The sequence below is a fragment of the Carassius gibelio genome, chromosome B3 (genome assembly GCF_023724105.1).
Source record: "Carassius gibelio isolate Cgi1373 ecotype wild population from Czech Republic chromosome B3, carGib1.2-hapl.c, whole genome shotgun sequence".
Lineage (NCBI taxonomy): Eukaryota > Metazoa > Chordata > Actinopteri > Cypriniformes > Cyprinidae > Carassius > Carassius gibelio.
In genome coordinates, this window is record NC_068398.1 from 3,480,024 (window position 1) to 3,487,769 (window position 7,746).

Genomic DNA, 7,746 nt, shown 5'->3' on the forward strand with positions numbered 1-7,746 from the left:
AGAGACAGTCTGGGCAGCAGCAACAAGACAACTATTACAAGTAGAGATGGGTTTCAAGAACTGGTACTAATTTGGTTCCTGACTTGTTCAGTACTGAAAACATTTACATAAGGTACAGGATCAATAGTGCTGCTATCAGTATTCTTGTAACATTGATTCATTACCCTTTAGACACAACCACATATCCTCCAAATCATCTCTATGTGGATGGCAGCAAGGATCCAGGATCAAGAGATCATTCTTCATGGAGACTGTTCCACAGGAAGCAGTTTCTCCTGGGTGAAAAACTAAACCTGGTTGTTTCAGCATCACTCAGGCAAGCCTAAATACTTTTAAATTGATTTCAGTTGGTTATGTGTTTCAGGTCATCCTGACCATTCTGCTGTCCTGGATGTAAGGCCGTGCTGCAACTACATTTCTCGTGGTTGAAAGATTTGTGCAGCGGTATCCAGACATATAACGCCCCATCACACGGGGCGTCAACGCCTCTCGTTTACTTTTAAATGAAGTGACGTCAAGGATGGTGAAATTAATTCTAGAAATTAATTCTAAATAGAAGTTGAAGACTTTTCAAGCGCCAATGCAGCCGTCCTCCAGTCAGAACATCTTATGCAAATACCCAAGCGCAGACGCAAGCCAATCAAGTGCATGCAATACCAGAAAACTAATGTGATTGGCTGTCACTATGAGAAGAGACAGTAATTCTGATCCGATATCAGTGTCGTTTTTTGCAAAAAAAAAATTAAATCAATGTAGAATTTTCTATACTTCTGTGTAAGGATGTCAATTTTCAATCATTTCCATGATCGATCGTCGTTTAAATTAATGAACAAATAATCGATTAATCGTTAACCTTAATGCTGCAAAGTCTATTGCAGTAACACCCAGTCACTGGTATGACAGGATGTGCAAAAGTGTGTGTGTGTGTGTGTGTGTGTATGTATATATATATATATATATAAAAAACTGTAAAATATATATTTTACAGTGAAGACCAAAAGTTTGGACACACCTTCTCATTCAAAGAGTTTTCTTTATTTTCATGACTATGAAAATTGTAGATTCACACTGAAGGCATCAAGGGCTATTTGATCAAGAAGGAGAGTGATGGGGTGCTGCGCCAGATGACCTGGCCTCCACAGTCACCGGACCTGAACCCAATCCAGATGGTTTAGGGGTGAGCTGGACCACAGACAGAAGGACAAAGGGCCAACAAGTGCTAAGCATCTCTCTGGGAACTCCTTCAAGACTGTTGAAGACCATTTCAGGTGACTACCTCTTGAAGCTCATCAAGAGAAAGCCAAGAGTGTGCAAAGCAGTGATCAAAGCAAAAGGTGGCTACTTTGAAGAACCAAGAATATGACATATTTTCAGTTGTTTCACACTTTTTTGTTATGTATATAATTCCATATATAAATCCACATGTGTTAATTCATAGTTTTGATGCCTTCAGTGTGAATCTACAATTTTCATAGTCATGAAAATAAAGAAAACTCTTTGAATGAGAAGGTGTGTCCTAACCTTTGGTCTCAAACTGATATATATATATATATTAGACAGTTTCATCGGATGCACGCGCCTGGACCTAAGTTAACTTCCGGTCTGTGTTGTGTATATCGGTCTGGCTGCGGTGCCTTCTACAAACGCAGTTAAAGCCAAGGTGATGAGTAGACTGAAGTTGGGCTCAGGTGGTTGTGCTGTGGGATGTGTTCCCATACATTTATTTATTTTTGGAGACTCGCCACAATTTTAAAACTGATCGATTTTCAAAAAGGCTTCGTTGAATAAACATGAGTAACGTTACGTACTGCACGTTTAATAATTCCTAACATTTATATGTTTAAATATCAAAACGAGGCACAGGTGTTTTTATATCGCTGTATTTCTGAAGGAAGACTTGCATGTTATATGCCTGATAAAGCAGCGTGTGAGCGTAGCTCTGCTTTGTTTACAGCTGTTACTGGGGAAACCTCTATTTCTCGCACTTTATGTCTATGCTTTAAAACATCTCCTGCTGGCAAATAATGAATGAGCATTTTCATTAAGTCCGCCTGATCCATGCAGCAAACATATTTTGTTTGTTATCAAAAAATATCTACTCTAGAGGGACTTGGCTGTTGTTATTGATTCTATTTGGAAGTCTACCGGTTAGGTTAGGTCCACAAAAGCGCGCATGCGCAGTAACGTTTGTTTATGTTGTTGCCGTTGAAACCGTCTATATATATGTGTGTGTGTGTATAATGTATGTGTGTGTAAAATACATTTCTTTTAAATTTATAGCACAGTAATGAAGGCAGCAACATGTGGTAGATGGGACAGAACAAGAATCTTTCATTGTGCTAATGTATTATAATACGAAAGGGTATGGCTCCTTTACAGCGTGCAGCACGTAAACACAACCAGTGCGCAGAATGATGCACTTGAAGAAACACCGAGTCACAGCGTGTAGCATTACTCATAGAAATATTCAAAACACCAAAGGAAGAGATATTGTTGTGTATTATATGTGTGCAATATTTTGAGCCTTTTCTTTTAACAGTTTTAAATCGCAGTTATTGTGCGCTCTTGAAGAGAGTTTCATTGTTTTGACTGTAGTAACTAGGGCTGGGATGATACGCTAATCTGCCAATTCAATACTATCCCGATACTTGTGTGCCGATTCAATATATATTTATAATTATATATATATATATAATTTAGCATTGTGATTATAGTTATATAACTATTGCAATTCGTGACTTATCCAAATTGTCTGTAAAATGATGTTTGTTTCTGTAGATTTGAGGGAAAGATTAAAAACAAGGAGGTCTGGGAACGACTGAAGGGATCTGACAGCAGTGCGGGAAGGAAGTAATCACCAGAATGTAAGTTCTTTGAGAATGTGTGCTTTGTTTATTACAAGTTGAGTTTTCATTTAAATGTGGCAATGTACACAACTGGTCAAAAGTTTTAAATATATTTTAAAAGTTTAATTTATTTCTATAATGCACAGCTATATTTTCAGCATTAATTACTCCAGTCTTCAGTGTCACATGATCTTCAGAAATCATTCTAATATGATGATTTACTGCTCAATAAATTTTTCTGATTATTATCAGTGTTGAAAACAGTTGTGCTGCCCAAACTTTTGTCTACACTACGGTTACATTTATTTATTATTTTATTTATTTATTTTATTTGGGGGTGGTTGGCTAATAGCAAGAATGCATAAAATTGAAAACCAGTGGTAGAGAAGACTTTTGTAATTTTACAAAAGATTACCTTTTTTTCAATGTTTTGAACTTTGTGTTTTATAAAATAATAATGAAGAAAAAATTCAACTTTCCAGAAATGCTGGAAATCATTTCTAATATGGGGTGCGCTTCCCTAAAACCAACTTTGTTCAAAAAGTTCCTTCGTTACCAATAGAGTTCAGTGGAACTAAGGACCGTAGTAAGCTAACTGCAGATGTGATTTACATCATGTATGTCATGAGCAGATGTACACTTTGATCTTAGTGGCAATAATACGATTGGGTGCATGTAAAAGCACTGATTTGTGATAATCAGCAATGTTTCCCGATCAGCATATCGGTATATGAAAAAGATCATGTGACACTGAAGACTGGAGTAAAGTTACTGAAAAATTCAGCTTTGCCTCATAATTATTTCAATAAATATGTTTAAGTATATCCAAAAAAGAGTATGAAAACTGTTATTTCTTTCTTTCTGTTTTCTTTTTTTTTTTTTTTTTTACAATTACTTTAACAAATTTTTTTTATCAAATTAATTTAGCCTTGGTGAGTAGAAGAGACTTCTCTTGAAAACCATAAAGAAAAGATTCCAGATTTTTGACTGGTTGTGAACATACATGAGCAACATTAACAAGATGATCCTCCCTTTCAGCTCAGAGAAGGATGTTGACAGTGCAGGCCCAGGATGAAGAAGAGGAGGAAGAACACGTTTAACAATTTTCTCATAAACTTTCCATGTGTTACAATAAAAACAATGAACATGGCTACAATAATATGCTAAATGTTATTAAAAGATTCCAGTTTGCAAGAAGTCTGAGTGTCTGCCTCTACACTAGAGGAACTATTTTCTGAAGAAGATCAGGTGCTGAGAAGAAGCCTTGTTCTACAGCACAACACTGCAAGCCTCCTGTCCTTCCCTCAGAAGAGCCTGTCTTCTGCTGCTGGGGTAAGAAACACCCTCTTCCTCTTCTCTATCAGCTGTCCTGCACCTAACTCTGCCTCCTCAGCACTGTCTGAAAGAGTCTTCTCCACAGTCAGTAATCACAGATCACAGATTCTTCTGAGAAAGTCGATATGCTCATTTTCTTAAAAAACTTTAGTTTTTTCGTGTGGGACAAATAAGACAGGAGAGATGCTAGAAATCTCTATATTGTTCATTTTTCATATCTTTACGCTTTATGAATGTTTTTCTTCTGAGAAGCTCAAGAATTATGGTTCTTTGGTAATTGCTATATTGTTTAGGTTTATCCTCTGATAGTGAGCACAGAGCCCTGATCATGACATGCAAGAAAAAGAAAGAAATCATGTCCATGATTTACTAATTCATTCCCTCTATGTACTAAAACGTGCACGATAACTTTTACATTTCATTGATTTGCTAAATCGTATGCACAATTTACTAATTTGTTCTCTTGATGTATAAATAGTGTACACGTTTTAGCAAATCGAGGGAATGAAATAGAAAGTCGTGCGCATGAATTAGCCTAAATGTTTTCCTGCATGTCGTGTAATTAAAGCACATCACCACCAGACATTTATACCAGGAGCCTCTTATACGACGCTCACAGTTTTACTTTGTGCAGTATCTCTGTGCAGTATCTGCTGAATTGTTTCATATCTATTTATCATGTATTTTTTGTTGCACTAAATTATGTTGTATCAATAAGTTTACTGATAATTATTTTTAATTTTCAATAATAACGTCATTAACCATCTCCCCATCTTTAAGACAAAAATTTTCTATTGTTTATATTGTGTAATCTATGAATTGATGTGTTTAGTTTTCTGTGCTCATAACTTAGTAACATTTTGCATGTTTAAAGAACAGGTGCGATGTTCAAAATGTTTTGGCTTCGTATTTGTACAAAGTAGTGCTGAATAAATATTGATTTGTGAATGAATGCAGCGTGTTTTGGTCTATTTTATATTAGAATGTAATGTTTTTGTATTTGTTTGCATTGCATGTATGTAATTAATGTATTAACTATGAATCCCCTATAATTAGATTACAATTAGATTTCATAAGGTTTATTTTTTGCACCAGAGATGGATTGAGTTTATTAGTTCTTTATGTATTTCAAGGTAATGGTGAGGTGAAAATATGAATTACCAATATGATCCTGTAATGTCACGTCCTCATAACGTGCCAGTTTGGTCGTCAGGACATACTCATCACGTTCCAGCGACGTTCCACTATAACGTCGCCACGACGGATATGGGAATCACAAAGTTACGTCACTGGAACGTTATATGGTACGTCGCTGCGACCAATATGGTATTTTATAGGAACGTCCTCATAACGTGCCAGTTTGGTCGCTGGGACGTACTCCTCACGTTCCAGCGACGTTCCACTATAACGTCGCCACGACGGATATGGGAATCACAAAGTTACGTCACTGGAACGTTATATGGTACGTCGCTGCGACCAATATGGTACTTTATAGTAACGTTCTCATAACGTGACAGTTTGGTCGTCAGGACGTACTCCTCACGTTCCAGCGACGTTCCACTATAACGTCGCCACGACGGATATGGGAATCACAAAGTTACGTCGCTGGAACGTTATTTGGGACGTCGCTGCAACGAATATGGTCTGGTCCAGTTACGTCGTCACAACGTAACTGTGTTAGCTGGGTAGACAGACAGCGCATTATTGTAGCGCGAGCGCGCAGGTTTTCTATTCACGAGACATTCAATAAGAGACACATTATTTCTCCAAACGTGGAAAATGTGTGTGGTGTTTGTGTTTCTGTGTGAAATATTGCTCACCTCTCCTCAGACTCGATGCATCTGCGTCCGAAAGCTTTATCACACAATGACTTCACAGCAGAAAGTAGCCTCTACATCAAAGGTGGGAAAAGTTGGTCAGAAATCTACTTCTACATATAAACTGCAGAAACTGTTGTCTGTGTGTAACTCCGTGAATCGAAGAGGACTGGGTGAGATCAGTGAAGGCAGAAAGTTAAACTAACACTGGACTCGGACAATAGAGTCTGGCTGGAGACCGTGGGTCAGTCAGCTCTCTCGAACCGGAAATACGTCACCTCCACTCTGTTGCCAAGTCCGCGGGTTTCCCTCGGAACTGGGCAACTTTAATGCTGTGTTCACACCAAACGCGAATAGAGCGTCTGGCGCGAATGATTTCAATGTTAAGTCAATGCAAAGGCGCGTTTATGCGTTCTGGAGGTCTCGTGGCGCGAATGGGGCGTAAAGCGCGGCGCGGAAGACGCGAATAGAGCGCTTCGCGTGAAATGCGCGTTACGTGCGAATGGTGCTTTTTGTGCATTTAGCGTTTGACGCGAATTCGCGTCTGCCGCCCGAGTTTAAAAATTTGAACTTTGGCGTCAATTCGCGCCGCGTTGACCAATCAGGAGCCTGCTAGGAGTCACTCATTCAACAGTATGTTCCTGCAGCCTCCGGTTGTGCAGAAATACCTCCATAAATACCAATACAGGAGTCACTCATTCAACATGGAGGAAATACTGATGTTGTCAGTGAGCAGTCAACTGGAGCTTTATGACACAAGTATCACACACAAGTTCATATTTCAGGAATAAAAAGGACCTAGCTTGGAAGAGTGTGTTGTAAATACACATTTAACCTTTGAGTCACGTACACGTTTATCGACCCGCGGCCTTCCCGCTGTTTTTTGCTCCTCCGACAAGAAGCGGATTTCGCTCTAGACGCGCGAATGCATTAAAAATGTTCACGCGGGAAACTAGACGCGTAAGACGCAAATTTGACGCTCTATTCGCGTTTGGTGTGAACACAGCATAAAAGCGGTTGCCGTGGGTTGTTTTTCATGCCCACGAATTGAAGCGAACCCAATAAGGTGTACAAAAAACATTTTTTTAAAGAACAATAACTTACAATATATACAATATATCTTAGCAATTCATTTTACTTTGTTGGATCAGCAGCTATGCTAATGATGTCTCCATGTGCCCAGTACACTGTGACATATAAAACGTTTACTTTACCCCCCAGAGCGATTTTTTTTAAAGAACAATAACATACAATATATTTTATCAAAAATAGCATTACAAAGAAAAGGAAAAGGATATAAAATAAATTACAACAAAAAGGAATGGCCACAGACTTCAAATATCCTGTGAAAACACTAGACAAACCTGTTCACAAACACGGTTCACTGAAAAAAGCCTTGCTGATTTGGGAAGGTGCATGCGCAGTCGACAGAGGTTCATGAAGCCTTCTTCTTCTTCTTTTTTAATGTTTAACGGCGGTTGGCATCCAGCATAATTGGTGCATTACCGCCACCCTCTGCTCCGGAGTGTGGATCAGAAAAACAGGTTCATATATTCATTTACCCCATTCCCTCCTACTCCCCTATCATATATATCCACACACTTCACCATTATTCTACTCTATTATATTACTACTAATAATAATTATAATAATAATAAAAATAATAATAATAATAATAATAATAATAAAAGGAATAATAATAATAGTTATAACCTTCCTCAATACTTCTCTGACTCTTCACACTCTAT

General features: G+C 38.1%; 1 protein-coding gene across 4 annotated transcripts in view; it reads right to left on the bottom strand.

Annotated features, from left to right (window-relative positions):
• LOC127952205 (gastrula zinc finger protein XlCGF7.1-like) overlaps positions 1-7,407 on the bottom strand; it is a 119,454-nt gene extending 112,047 nt beyond the window's left edge. For all 4 annotated transcript variants that reach the window (XR_008152845.1, XM_052550619.1, XM_052550618.1 and 1 more), the window contains exons 1-2: positions 7,363-7,407; positions 6,002-6,072 (exon numbers count right to left, since the gene is read on the bottom strand). The gene's annotated coding sequence lies outside the window, so the exon portion shown is untranslated. The remainder of the gene's footprint in view (positions 1-6,001; positions 6,073-7,362) is intronic.
• Between the last annotated feature and the right edge of the window lie 339 nt (positions 7,408-7,746).